General features: G+C 40.0%; 1 protein-coding gene and 1 non-coding gene across 2 annotated transcripts in view; both read right to left on the bottom strand.

Annotated features, from left to right (window-relative positions):
- The window catches only part of COP1 (COP1 E3 ubiquitin ligase), a gene marked incomplete in the record, with an annotated part of 548,256 nt that overhangs the window by 324,957 nt on the left and 208,458 nt on the right, over positions 1-14,841 (bottom strand).
- On the bottom strand, positions 9,487-9,617 carry LOC128641522 (small Cajal body-specific RNA 3). The gene has a single exon (XR_008399542.1). It is a non-coding gene; the product is annotated as a small Cajal body-specific RNA 3 (non-coding RNA).

Raw genomic sequence — 14,841 nt, 5'->3', positions numbered from 1 at the left:
ACCACATCCTTCGCAGCCACAATGGAGCGAACAGTATCACTGATGCCTGCTCGATGCGGACCACTACACGAGGGAGAAGAGGTAACATCGGAAATATGTAAATTAGATTGAACCTCCAAGGCACTGCTAATGCATCTATTAGCTCCGCCTGAGGATCCCTGGACCGTGACCCATATATGGGTGCCTTGGAATTGAGCCGGGACGCCATTAGATCCATCTTCGGCGTCCCCTATTTGTTGCAAATCTCTGAAAATACCTCGGGATGGAGACCATTCACCCGGATGAAAGGATTGTCTGCTGAGGAAATCCGCTTCCCAGTTGTCCACACCCGGAATGGGGATCGCTGAAAGTGAGCAGTTGTGGGCTTCCGCTCACTCCAGAATCCGAGATACTTCCCTCATTGCTAGGGAGCTCCTCGTGTCCCCCCCCACCCCCATGGTTTATGTAAGACACAGAGGTTATGTTGTCTGATTGGAATCTGAAACTGGGACGAACCCAGAAGAGGCCAAGCCTTCAGAGCATTGAAGATCGCTCAAAGTTCAAAAATGTTGATTGGGAGGAGAGATTTCTCTTGAGTCCACAGGCCCTGTGCTTTCCTGGCACCCCAAACAGCTCCCCATCCTTATAGACTTGTGTCCATAGTCACAATCTCCAAGGATGGTCTCAAGGAGGCTGTCCCTGGGGACAGGTGATCTGGACAGAGCCACCAGAAGAGCGATTCTCTCGACTGGTTGTCCAGAGAGATCTGTTGAGACAGATCTGAATGATCGCCGTTCCACTGTCTTAGCATGCACAGCTGAAGTGGTCTGAGATGGAATCTGGCATAAGGAATGATGTCCATGCTGGACACCATGATACCAATCGCTTCCATACACCGAGCCACAGAAGGCCTTAAGGAGGTCTGGAGGGCAAGACAAGCGGAAGTTAGCTTATAATGTCTCTGGTCTGTAAGGAATATCCTCATGGATATGGAGTCTATTATAGTACCCAGAAATTCCCCCCTGGTACTGGGAATAAGATAACTTTTCTAAGTTTATCTTCCACCTATGAGATTGAAGAAGAAAAAAGAAGAGATTTCGAATGGTCTTCTGCCAGACGACAGGATGGTGCTTGAACCAGAATATCGTCCAAGTATGGAGCTACTGCTATACCTCTGGTTCTGGCCACTGCAAGCAGTGCCCCTAGAACCTTTGTAAAAACTCTTCGAACAGTAGCTAGACCAGGATGTGCAATAAACTGGAAGTGCTGGTCCAGGAACGCAAACCTTCGGAACTTGAAGTGTTTCTTGTGTATTGGAACGTGAAGGTAAGCATCCTTCAGATCTATAGTGGTCATGAACTGTCCTTGCAGAACTAAAGGAAGGATGGACCTTATTGTCTCCATCTTGAACGAGGGGAAAGATATGAATTTGTTTAAGCACTTTAGGTCCAGAATCGGGTGGAAAGTTCCCTCCTTGAGACCACAAAAAGGTTTGAATAGTACCCCATATCTCTTTCTGCAAGAGGTACTGGGACAATGACTCCAAGGGAGGAGAGATCCCTCACGCACCCCAGAAAGGCTTCTCTCTTTTCTGGCCTTGAAGACAGGTTCGATAGGAGGAATCTTCCCCTGGGTGGATGAAACTTGAAACCTATCTTGTATCCCTGAGCGATGACCTCCAGGACCTACGGGTCTTGTACGTCCCCAAACCAAGCGTCCGAAAAGATAAACAGTCTGCCCCCTACAAGATCCATATCTGGATCGGGGGCCGCCCCTTCATGCCGACTGTCTTGGCGGGCTTCTTGCTCTGCTTGGATTTATTCCAGGACTGAGCCGGTTACCAAGTCCCCTTGGATTGCTCGGGCTTTGTGGAAGGCTGCTGACGTTGGGATTTATCCGAATAAAAGGGAACGGAAATTAGGACCTTGTCCCTTAGGCTTGTTCTTCTTATCCTGCGGTAAAAAGGCACCTTTGCCTTCAGTAACCGTGGAGATAATTGAGTCCAGGCCTGGACCAAATAGAATATTTTCCTTAAATGGGAGGGAAAGAAGTCTTGACTTAGAAGTCATGTCCGCAGACTAGGACTTCAGCCAGAGTGCCCTATGGGCTTGAACATTATAACCTGAAGCCTTGGCATTCAGGCGAATAATTTGCATCACAAATAAAAGAATTAGCCACCCATAAGGCCTTAATTATTTCCTGGATCAAGTTGAGGGGACCCTCTACCTTGATCAACTCAGATAAGGAGTCACACCAGTAGGCAGCCGCTCCAGCAACCGCAGCAACAGCTGCCGGTTGAAATAAATATCCTGTATGTTGAAACATCTTTCTTAACAGAGTTTCTATCTTCTTATCCATGGGCTCTTTAAACGACGAACTATCCTCAAGCGGGATAGTAGTGCGCTTAGCAAGCATGGAGATAGTGCCATCCACCTTGGGGATGGAACCCCACAACTCCAATTGAGAGTCCGGGACCGGGAACAACTTTTTAAAAGAGGAAGAAGGGGAAAATGAAGAACCAATTCTTTCCCAATCATTCTTAATAATGTTAGCCATCCTTACGGGGAACGGAAAAGTTTGTGGTACAACCCTGTACCCGTAGACCTTATTTAATTTAGGAATCAAAGGTTCCACAGGCAATTTGGGCTCTGGAACCTCTAACGTAGCCAAAACTTCATTCAGCAGAAAGCATAGATGCTCAATCCTAAATCTGAAGTCTGGTTCCTCCGTAGCTGGAGGATTAGAGGCAGCAGATTCTGACCCAGAAAAAGCACCCTCTGAAGAATCAGAGGCACCTTCATCAACGGATAATTTTGTATCAGATAAATCCAATAAGCTAGTAGATTACCGCTGGGAAGGATAGCAATATTTGACCTTTCGCTTGCGCTTAGCAGGGCGAGGTAAAGCACTAAATGCCGCAGACATTGCCATTTGTAACTGTTCAGTAAAGTCTGGCAGTAAAAGGGCCCCTCCAGATGGAGGATTAGGAGTGCTACGGGAAGCTGCATGTGTATTAGGAGATGACTGTAGGGTGCACACCTCACGGGACGGAGACTCCTCAGAGGTGGACGGCTCAGTGGTATCAAACATATATTTTTTTTTATTTTTTTTTATATTTTTATTGAGGTTCAATTCCGGCATACAAGCACAAAATAAACAACAACAGAATAATCCAAACATACAATTCTTGCCAACATTAAATATACTGCAAGTCATATTGGATAAATATATCTTAGTCATATGAAGATGTTGAAGATAAGTAAATAGTAAATAAAAAAGCTTGCCGGAAGATAACTCTATGCCCTCTAAATGACACATAGGGCCACTTTTGGACCCTGCATTGGAACAAAGTAGAAAGAAAAGAAAAAAATACAGAAGGCAATAATGGTCAGAATGAGGCCACTCTTGGGTCTCAACATACAACCTTGTTTTTCTTGTTTTACATAATGTGTAGTTAAATAATGAACCATGTTTTATCTATATAAAATAAACAATATAATAATATTTTTAAAAACTGTGTGGTAATGAACTTCAAAAAATAAGAATCAGTTGCGTCTAAAAGTAGCAATCAAAATAAAACATATAGGGCTACTCTTGGACCCTCAGAACTATAATTAGGTCTAATGTATAATCGCAACCTGAGACGCAACAAGGCATTCATGGTCAACATCAGAGAAGATAAATCAAAGGATTACTTTTGGGTCCAGAGTCTAGAATGGTCAAGTTTAGTAATTAGAGAACCAACTTAGTTAATATTTTCAGGAGATTCAAATAATGAACAGTAGTGACTTTGTGGGATATAGTAAGAGACTATTTAACTATCTGACTACGACTATATCAATCCAACCAGTAAATGTTATTCCAGACATTAAAAATCTAGGGTATGGCGTCCCTCTATATCAATAATTATGGTGTCTATTATGGGAAGAAGGTGGGGAGAGTCAAAATTCTATACTATGCAGTTGCCAGCCGGTATGCGATAGTGGTCTAGATGTGCTGTCTTGGCCGCTGACAGCACACCCCCCAGATTAGCACAACCAACCAACTCCAGATAGCTAACATTCAATGTAAGGTTAGAAGCATTATAGCAAATAGCAGGTTATGTTACATAATACATATATAATTGGGGTGGGGATTCTAATTCCCTCAAACTCTCCCACATTATTGGTCATTACCAGTATAGGGGTAGAATGTTATATAGTGGAGTTATGCTAGAATGTTGGATATAACGCCTCCCTTTTTATCTTTATTTTTTGAAGTTTACCACTAGGTTAAAACATTGCCTACGCTGCTTCTGTCGTGAGCAGACATTACAATATGTGGTTATGTATAAACCTATTCGTAGGTGGGCGAAGACACAGAGGAAGGAAGCTAGTGCACCGTCATTATGTGCCTAGACTCCTAACTACTCAAAAAGAGAATAGACACTCTACTATAACCTTATAATTATTGGGACTGTTACATACAAGTTATTTTAAATTAAAACTTATCAGCCTAGAGCAATCTCAGCTTAAAAAAAATGTAACTCAGGTGGAACATATAACCCATACATATTAATGGTATAAACAAGGATAACAACTGGATTAAGAAACAAATAAACCATTTACAATTCTGCATACCTACTATATAAAATGAATGTAGACTATATATGCGGACAAATGGTAGCGCTGGATATGGAAGGTTATTCTATGGTCATTTTTGGGGTTTTATATAGTCTTCTGGCATATATCAGCTTAGAACTCACTGAAAACCCACATAAACAAAAGTGTCCTACTGTTAGCTGGGTGGGAGATCCAAAAAACAAAACAAAAAAACGATACAGTAAACCACCATCATGTGATTAGATTCTTAGTTACCCACCCAAATAGTAGACACACTGCCATAACCCTGTAGTTATTGTGGCTGTTGTATAAATAAGTTTTTTAGGTTAAATCATAATGACCTAGAAGATCCCCAGCCTATCTAAAGTGGAACAACTTGAGCAATTGACCCATACATATATAAGTGCATAAACAAGGAACACAACCAGATTTAAAAGACAGACAGTCTATAAAGCGTTATACCACTAAAGCAATATAAGTAAAAATATATATGAGGACAAAGTGAAGTGGTAGACATGTTAGAATACTCTGACTATTTTTGAGTTTTATATAATCCTCTGAAAAACGTTGATTAATTGCATTCTTAAAACCCATGTTAATAGGAGTATCGTAAAAACACCAATATAAAGTCTTACTGAAGCGTCTCTCTAGCCCAGCCTTGTCAGCCATGTGGCATGGGGAATAGTCTAAGTACTCAGATCAAATTTATCCTACTCCGCGACGACAGTTCTGGGGGATTCTCTCTGGGGGGTAGTAGACAGAGCAATAGGGTTGCCAGACCAATCCAAAGATAGAACGACCCGTTGTCACATACCTCCTGTTGAGGGCCAAGCAGAGCTTACTTTCAATTACATCAGCGGCACTGTCTGACATAGGGAGCGTATATGGAGCATTATCCATGCCTAGAGGTTTCAAAGCGGCCTTGACTCTGATTTTCTGAATGGCACGCCGCTCCCTTAAGTGTGTTGAAAGGGGAAACCGCTGGCTCCATTAACTCCGGTCGGGCCGTCACTCTCTCCTCAGATTCAAATACATGCGGTTGCATAACAGAGGACGGATGATAAGTAGATAGGGGTTCCGTAATATCCTGATGTTCATAACACCTCTGGTCGCACTTTTGGAGCGCCTGTGGGCTGGCCGGTTCTAACATACCAGGAACAGATTTGCAGACATACTCCTTGCTTGATTGATCAGCAGTAGCCTGTTGTGCCCCATCGGCGAGATGCAGTGGTAGGAGAAGCTTGCACAGGTCCTCCAATAAACTCTGGTAGTGGCTGTGAATAAGTTGCAATATCTCACGTTCCCACCTGTCTAGAGACTCCATTGTCATAAGAGTGTGGAGAAATCTATTTTAATAGCCGTGTATCTTTATAAGTCTACTGAGTCAGGAAAGTTGGTTCACTTTGTACATAAAGTAGACAACCTATGTAAGGTTGAATCCTTATGGAAGGCCGCCGCCTAAGGTTTCAACCATCCAGATCTGGGTCTAGCGTTCACACACTCTGCAAATTTTAACTGGATCAATGTAGCAGACCACGATCTACATATAGATGAGGTTGGATTGAGGGAATATTGCAGAACAGCTGCTGTAATCGGCGGATTTAGGCAGATCGCACTGAGAGCCTCAGATATTGCGACCGTTCATGGCCGCCGCCCAGACACACCCCCGGTATCAAACATATTAACCTTCTTTGACATTATTACTTTATCAAGGCATGGGGAGCATAATTGAGCAGGCGGGTATACCGCGGCCTCCTCCCAATATAGACAGGTATTAGACTTAAAGAGGGAGTACCCTCTAACGTATCAGAAACCTCCATAGCTTGCATTTATAAAGCAGACTATTGATTAATAAGAAAAAACGGCACTCATCACCTCCTATGACCAATGCCAAACCGAGAAACCGCTTCTTCTCCGGTAAACCGCACGGTCAGGAAAGAGGAAATAAGTGTGACCACACCCGGTCACATGGTGCGCAATGCAGCAACGCCCCTACTATGATAGTAATAAAGCGCACCAAGCCTATTAGGTTGCACAGCTCCTAAAATGAAAGTAAAAAAAAAAAAAAAAAAAAGAAACTTGTATGTTCCAATATCTGCCTGAGCCTCGTCTCACATGTCACAGCATAATCAAATAAACTTATATGATTAGTCCCCCTTGTTGGACAGTCTTGTAGTATCACTCCTGACATGGACTTGAGTGATGGAAGCAGGCAGTGAAACTCGTCAACACTGATTGCTTAGGAGCGGTTCATACAAGTCAGGATGCGTTCACAGAAAGACTCTCCCTGCATCTCCAGACTAACATTCGTCAATGCTCTCACTGAGAGGCTGACAAGACTACTTAAAACTCCAGTCCCATTTCGAAGGATACCCTTCATAAGGAACTACTCCGAATCTGACACTTCTCTGCCAACCTCTTGTGACGAAAGGCAAAGAATGACTGGGATATGAGGGAAGTATGGGGAGTGTTTAAGTCTTTGACTGGGGAATCTTTGCCTCCTCCTGGTGGCCAGGTTCAGTATTTCCCAACAGTAAGGAACGATGTCGTGGACTCTGCTCATATTAAGAAGGAAATATACTCTGCAGCTTGTATACCACGTCATTGGAAATACATTAAAGGAAAAACTATTTCACAGTATACTGTCCGTTTAACATACCCTCAATTAGTTTAGTACACTATACTTAAATGATACAAAGCCTGTGTCATTTCCTGATTTAGACATGAAAGGAATTACTTTGCAAAGGAGAACAATTGTGTGCACAATGTAAGTCCACTTCCACATTTAACTAAATAGTAGACATGAGAATAAGTGGAATTGTTTGCCACTAACTCACAGCCATATTCTGCATTCATTGAGCATTCTGCTCTTTTCAGAGCTGAAAATATCCTTGAGAAAGTGCAACAAACAGATCTTTGCATGCTGCTTTTTCAGACTAATAGATTATGCACTGAAAAGAGCAGCATACCACATAAGTCTAATGTGCATTGAACTGCGGTTTTGCGGAAATAATAAGTGCGCCAGTGCATCCAACACAGGCAATGCATTCTAGGTGCACCAAACTGTACAAGTCACGTTAGCACAGAAAACCTATTGACAAAAGTAGTAAGTGATGTGTAGCTATGATAGACATTTTCTCACACCCCGCTGCTGGGTCACATGTTCTTAAAGCCCCCTGAAGATCAGTGTCACACAGCTTATTTCTGGTTCACTATCTTGTTCAGTCTTTATTTTTATGCAATATTTCCCTTCCCCCAGAGCCTTCAATGAAATGCTCCATTAGCCTTGAAAACAGCAGTGCAGTTAGGCTGATTAAAGGGACAGTCAAGTATAAATTAAACTTTCATTATTCAGATAGGACTTTTTTAATCGACTTTCCAATTTACTTTTATCATCAAGTTTACTTTTTTCTCTTGGTATTCTTAGTTTAACCTCTTAAGGACATATGACGGATTTTTTCCGTCATAAAACCATTGAGCAAACTGAAAGCTGTGTCCTTAAAGGGTTAAACTAAACACAGGTAGGCTCATATGCTAATTTCTAAGCCTTTGAGGGCTGCATCTTATCACAGGCTTTTTAAATCTCTTTTCAACACAGAGACAGAAAGTACACGTGGGCCATATAGATAACACTGTGTTCAGGCACAGAAAGTTATTTAAGATCTAGCACAATACAATGCTAAATTTAAGACAATAGATAATAAACAGTCACAGTCATGTGATCAGGGGGCTGGAAGAAGGTTCCTAGATACAAGGTAATCACAGAGGTAAAAAGTACATTAATATAACTGTGTTGGTTATGCAAAACTGGGGAATGAGTAATAAAGGGATTATCTATATTTTAAAACAATAACAATTCTATGGTTGACTGTCCCTTTAACTACTAGCTGAGGGTGTGTGGGGGAAATGGCAATAAAGAAAATAAGGTGGACTCGTTTAAAGGGACAGTAAACACCATGAGATTGTATATAAAATATTTATACATAATGAAACTACTTTGCAAACTACTTGTAATTCGGCTCTGAAAATTGAGCAATTTCTAATACTCAGAACTTTAAATGCGCCTGCTAACTTCTCAAGGCTTAATCTGCTATGTCCCTATCACTAATTGGATTTATACAAATGCAAAACAATGCACTTTATACTAACTTCATGACAGTGGCTGGCCTGGTGGTCTGCTAATGCCCAGATTGCCTCCTCCAAATAAGGCAAATTGTAGGGGGAGTTTGGCTTTTGAAAGATAATTGCAGGAAAAAAAATATGAATGTTGTGAATCAGACAGAGCATGCCATTTAAAAAAAAGTTTCCAATTTAGGTTATCAAATTTGCTTAAAGGGACACTGAACCCAAATTTTTTCTTTCATGATTCAGATAGAGCATGACATTTTAAGCAACTTTCTAATTTACTCCTATTATCATTTTTTCTAGATTCTATTGGTATCTTTATTTGAAATGCAACAATATAAGTTTAGATGCCGGCCCATTTTTGGTGAACAAATTCATCCACCAATAAAAAAGTGCTGTCCAGAGTCCTGAACAAAAAAAAGCTTAGATGCCTTATTTTTCAAATAAAGATAGCAAGAGAACAAAGAAAAATTGATAATAGGAGTAAATTAGAAAGTTGCTTAAAATTGCATGCACTATCTGAGTCACGAAACAAAAAATTTAGGTTCAGTGTCCCTTTAATTCCCATGATATTCTGTGTTGAAGAGATACCTAGGTAGGCATCTGGAGCACTTGAAAAAATTGTTATTATAGTTAATATTTTTGTTTGCTGATGAATGATATGGTAATGTATTGCATGGGATATTTGTCAGTTCCATAAAAATAATTCTAATATCTGTAAAATGCATAACATATGCTTTTGGTCTGTTGCACAATTATCTTCTAGGTCACTTCTGTAATGTTTGTGAGGAGAGGAACGATCTGCCTCTGTCTATCCTATACAGAGCCAGGCAGAGATCTCCTGTTACTATAGGAAGGCTGCTACTACGTGCAGACACTTAAACTGCACGCATTAATATTACAGCTTCCAGACCCTGATGTTCTGTGTGTACTGCACCCTGTGACACGCCTGCTAGTGTGGTCATAATTAGACTGAGAGGAACATTAAACCCAATTTTTTTCTTTTATGATTTAGAAAGAGCTTGCAATTTCAAAAAAACTTTCCAATTTACTTCAATTATCAAATTTGCTTCATTCTCTTGATATCAGTTGTTGAAAAGCATATCTAAATAGGCTCAGTAGCTGCACATAGCTGCCTCATGCGATTGGCTTACCCATGTGTATTGCTATTTCTTCAACAAAGAATATCTAAAGAATGAAGCAAATTAGATAAGAGAATACAATTTGAAACATTCCAATTTACTTCTATTTGAATCATGAAAAACATTTTTTGAGTTTCATGTCCCTTTAAGATGTATTTGTCCATACTATCTCTCTCTCTCTCTATATATATATATATATATATATATATATATATATATATATATATATATATATATATATATATATATATATATATATATATATATATATATATATATACAGAATTAGCCATAGACAGCAGACATGTTTTTGGGTTTCATGATTCAGATAGAGCATTCGATTTTAAGCAACTTTCTAATTTACTCCTATTATCAATATTTCTTCGTTCTCTTGCTATCTTTATTTAAAAAGCAGGAAGGTCATGCATAGGAGCCGGCCCATTTTTGGTTGAGAACCTGGGTTAGGATTGCTTATTGGTGGGTAAATTTAAGTCTCCAATAAGCAAGCGCTATCCATGGTGCTGAACCTAAAATGGGCTGGCTGCTAAGATTTACATTCCTGCTTTAAAAATAAAGATAGCAAGAGAACGAAGAAAAATTTATAATATGAGTATAATAGAAAGTTGTTTCAAATTTCATGTTCTATCTGAATCATGAAAGAAAAAAAAATTGCCTTTAGTGTCCCTTTAAGGGTAGTTGTGATTTTACCATACCAGAAACAAAATCCCTTAAAATGTATACTCAATTAGAAGTTTTAGGATATCAAGAGACTGTTCTATAAGAGAGATCAATAAGATAAACAAAAGAAGCTTTAGATTTAAAGAGATATGGAACCCAACATTTTTCTTTCATGATTCAGATAGAGCATGCAATTGTAAACAACTTTCCAATTGACAGCTATTATCAATTTATCTTCATTCTCTTGGAATCTTTTGTTGAAAAGAAGGGATATATGCTTAGGACCGGGCCCATTTCTAGGGCACTATATGGCAGCAGTTTTGCAAGAATGTTATCCATTTGCAAGAGCATTATAGTACTAGTTCCTGCCATGAAGTGCTCCAGATGACTACCTAGGTATCTCTTCAACACAGAATATCATAGGAATTAAGAAAATGTAATAGAAGTAAATTGGAAACTTTTTAAAAATGTTATGTTCTGTCTGAATCACAAAAAGAAAATTTATACTTACCTGATAAATTTATTTCTTTTTTAAGACACAATGAGTCCACGGATCATCTTAATTACTAATGGGATTCAATACCCAAGCTAGAGTACACAGATGATACGGGAGGGACAAGACAGGGAACCTAAACGGAAGGCACCACTGCTTGAAGAACCTTTCTCCCCAAAAAGAAACGGCCTCAGCCGAAGCAAAATTGACAAATTTATAGAACCTTGAAAAAGTGGGAAGAGAGGACCAAGTTGCAGCCTTGCAAATCTGAGCCACAGAAGCTTCATTTTTGAACGCCCATGAAGAAGCAACAGCCCTAAAGGAATGAGCCGTAACTCTCTCGGGAGAATGTTGTCCAGCAGCTTCATATGCAAAACATAAGATTACTCTTCAGCCAAAAAGAAAAGAAGTAACCGTAGCTTTCTGACCCTTGCGTTTGCCTGAGAAAACCACAAACAAAGAAGAAGACTGACTACAGTCCTTAGTCGCCTGCAGGTAAAACTAAAGCACAGGGGGGGCGGAGCCAACTACAGAAAGAACCAGACGTGTTTCTATGAAGCTCCTGGCCCTTGGATATAAGAATATGATTTAATACACCCATTAAGGGCTTAAACTTTTGCCTGCTATATCAGGGAGTAACTGTAAACTATTGTGCCTCTAAAGACCTTTAAGACAAGTTGGTGGCTGAATGTTTAGCGGTCATTTCTACTTAAGCTGCGCCAGGTGGAGTTTTCCGACGCCATCTAATATGGATAACTTGACTGTTATGGAGGCCCTTAACTCATGGGAACGCAGCGCTCTACATCTCCTAAAGAAGCATCATCAGGGCTTGAAAGAAGATTTAAGGCTGCTACTTCTCGCCTGCGCCCCACTGTCAGAATGCCGAGCTATGGACCCTGACCCCGTGCATTACAGAAGAACCCACACTGAATTTACATCCGGGGCCCAGGAAAAAGCAGGGAAACCCTCTAGCCAGCTTACATTACCCTCCCGGCATCGTAAATTAAGTCAAATACCGGACCAGTTCCCTGAGATGACTCAGCGGTCGGAATTTGGGGGTACGGCGACATCGCACTCTAATGCCGTGTACTTGCAGGCTGTCCTCACTAAGAAGATATCGGCTCCTTCCGTCCTCTCAGCCCGGCCTCAATCCACATTAGAGCATGGAGCGCGAGATCACCGGCTAGGTAATAGATATCTTGGGCCGCAACAGGCTAAAGCGCACAATACTTTGAGCGGGCTGGATTGCTTGGAGGGCAGCGGTGACAGCAGTAGGTTCGACCAGCAATCAAGCCAAACTTTACATCAGTATCCCTACCTGCTTACTATGACTGATCCTGTAGCGCTCCTGGGTCATGCCTGCCATCCTGTATTACAGCGTGCAATGCAGGTCCCTTTGTGTCGGTCATCAGACCTCAAGACCGGAGTGGGGTAAATTCTTTCCAGCTAGTATGATATGCTGGAGTATGATCAACATTTGGTTGTACCTGGCCATATAGCCATTAACTTGTAGCAGGCTGTAGATGATCTTACCAATAACGGACTAAATGATGGTTCTCCAGGGAACCGGAGAACATGGCCTACAAACTATATAAATGTAGCTCAATTGACTCTGCTTATTTACTACATTATTCTATAGTCTGCTTAGCGTATCTAGTCCTTGGTTCATAATTTTTTAGTTAATTTTCTGAAAGGATGCTAGCTTGTTTCTTATGTTATGTATTTATCCTTTGCCCCGCACATTTTACAGCAGTACATGTTTCTATTAAGTAGAGGGTACATATTCAAGCTGCTAATTTATCCTATAGCACAAATCGCCCACACACCAGCCTTCCATCCCAGAGGGATTATTTGCTTTGATATATGTGATTTTTACTATTAAGCTTACTGCGTAAGGGAGATAACTAGGATACTGGTAAACCTATATGCTTAACACTTGCTATGCATTCTCCCTTATCCCTTATATGAGTCTCCCCTCTTAAAGCAACTTAAGGGTTATATATTAGACTCTGACGCACTCCTCTGCTTGTCCCTCTAGTAAAGCGTGTAAGTGATGAAAACTTTTGTGCTTGATGCCACTGCATATACCCATTCTAGATATTAGCAGTTTTGTAGTCCTACTGGTATACAGTTGCTCACTTATTTTATGTTAATTGTTTACTTTTTCCTCTCTGTTGCACCCACCTTTATCTATTACCCTGTACATAGGCTCGCCTAGGGGTAATTTGTGAAATGTCTGCTATTTGCTATAAGAATTGCAATGCACAAGGTTTAATTAATTTCTTATATCCCAAAGTTTCTATCTTTTATTGACTAAAAGGCAGGATGTGACTTGTTATATTAATCTCTCCACTCCTGTTTATTGTCATATTCTGACTTTAAACTTATGCTGCTATGAAAACCTGAGCTCTCTGTACTAGGAGACAATCCAATGATCTTTATCTTCAAAACTGGAGTGGGATAACGGCTCCGTTATAAAACCGGATACTTAAGCCACTGATTTAGTGGTTTGTATATTGTATACTTACCTATATCTAATAGACTGTTCGCTATACATATTTAGCATCGAACTATATCCCAAAATCCCCTCCAAATTTTAGAATATAACGCTCCCAGTAGCCTCAAAATAAAGTTCATACCTAAGCCCTTGGTAGGGCCAAGAGGGATTCATCCTTTTTGAATGGGGATAATCTTCCAATATATGTATCACGTTCTGTCTTTATTGTTATGATATAATCTGCATATTTGTTATCTTCATTTAGTGCCAACGTATTTTACTCTCAGCATGCTATATTATATTGATCAGGTTGAAGTATTATATTGTTACTATTTTTATTGTAATCACTAGTTTATTATTGCAAAAGCATAATCCTGGCCTACTGAAGTCAGATTTACAAGTAAGTGATATAACTCACTTAATGCCCTTATTTCTACTTATTGTTTAATAGCCTACTTATAACACCTATACTCCTTAATAGTTTTCCACTCTTCAATCTCAACTGGCTCCGCCCTCCCTCCCCCCCTTCCCCCCTCCCTTTTTTGTCTTATTTAGAGCGGCTCTTGCCCGCTGCAATCCCTACCCCCCCCAACAATCCATGTTGCTAACTCCCCCTTTTGCCTTAAACTCTATTGACCAGATAAACTAGTTCATGTCTCTCTCTGCAAAATGGGGACAATTCCTATGTTTCTTAGAATATAAAAAAAAAAAGAGGTTCAAACCCGCCCTTTATAAAAGTTTTCTGGACATGCCAGTTCAATTTACTTTAGATCATTATTCCTGTCTACTTTTGTCTATAGTAGATCAGTTTATTCTATCAGTTTGGTGGAGTAGCTGGTTATTTCATAAGATCCATAGGCACAAGGTACACACTGTTTTAAAGTTTTTTTTAAAAAAAATTTCAGACTGTTTGATCAGAATTGTAATAGACTTATCTTTCCACTATAGTTGTATGTTCAGAATATTTGTCTTGCTAATATTACTGCCTACGGATGTTTTTCTCTTTATTTGTATCATTTTACAAAACCTCAATAAAAAAACTTATTTAAAAAAATAAAAAAAATAAAATAAAAATAAAGCACAGACCACGTCCAAATTGTGCAAAAGTCTTCCCTTCTGAGAAGAAGGATTAGTACACAAGGAAGGAACAACAATCTCCTGAATAATGTTCCGATCAGAATAACCTTAGGAAGAAATCCTAATTTAGTATGTAAAAGCTACCTTATCTGAATGGAATAAGATGAGGAAACTCAAACTGTAATCTTGAGAGCTCTGACACTCTCCGAGCAGAAGAAATAGCAACAAGAAATAAAACTTTCCAAGATA

The sequence above is a fragment of the Bombina bombina genome, chromosome 10 (assembly GCF_027579735.1).
Source record: "Bombina bombina isolate aBomBom1 chromosome 10, aBomBom1.pri, whole genome shotgun sequence".
In the NCBI taxonomy this organism is placed as follows: Eukaryota; Metazoa; Chordata; class Amphibia; order Anura; family Bombinatoridae; genus Bombina; species Bombina bombina.
The sequence above is the reverse complement of the archived record's forward strand: the minus strand, read 5'-3'. Positions and strand labels throughout refer to the sequence as shown.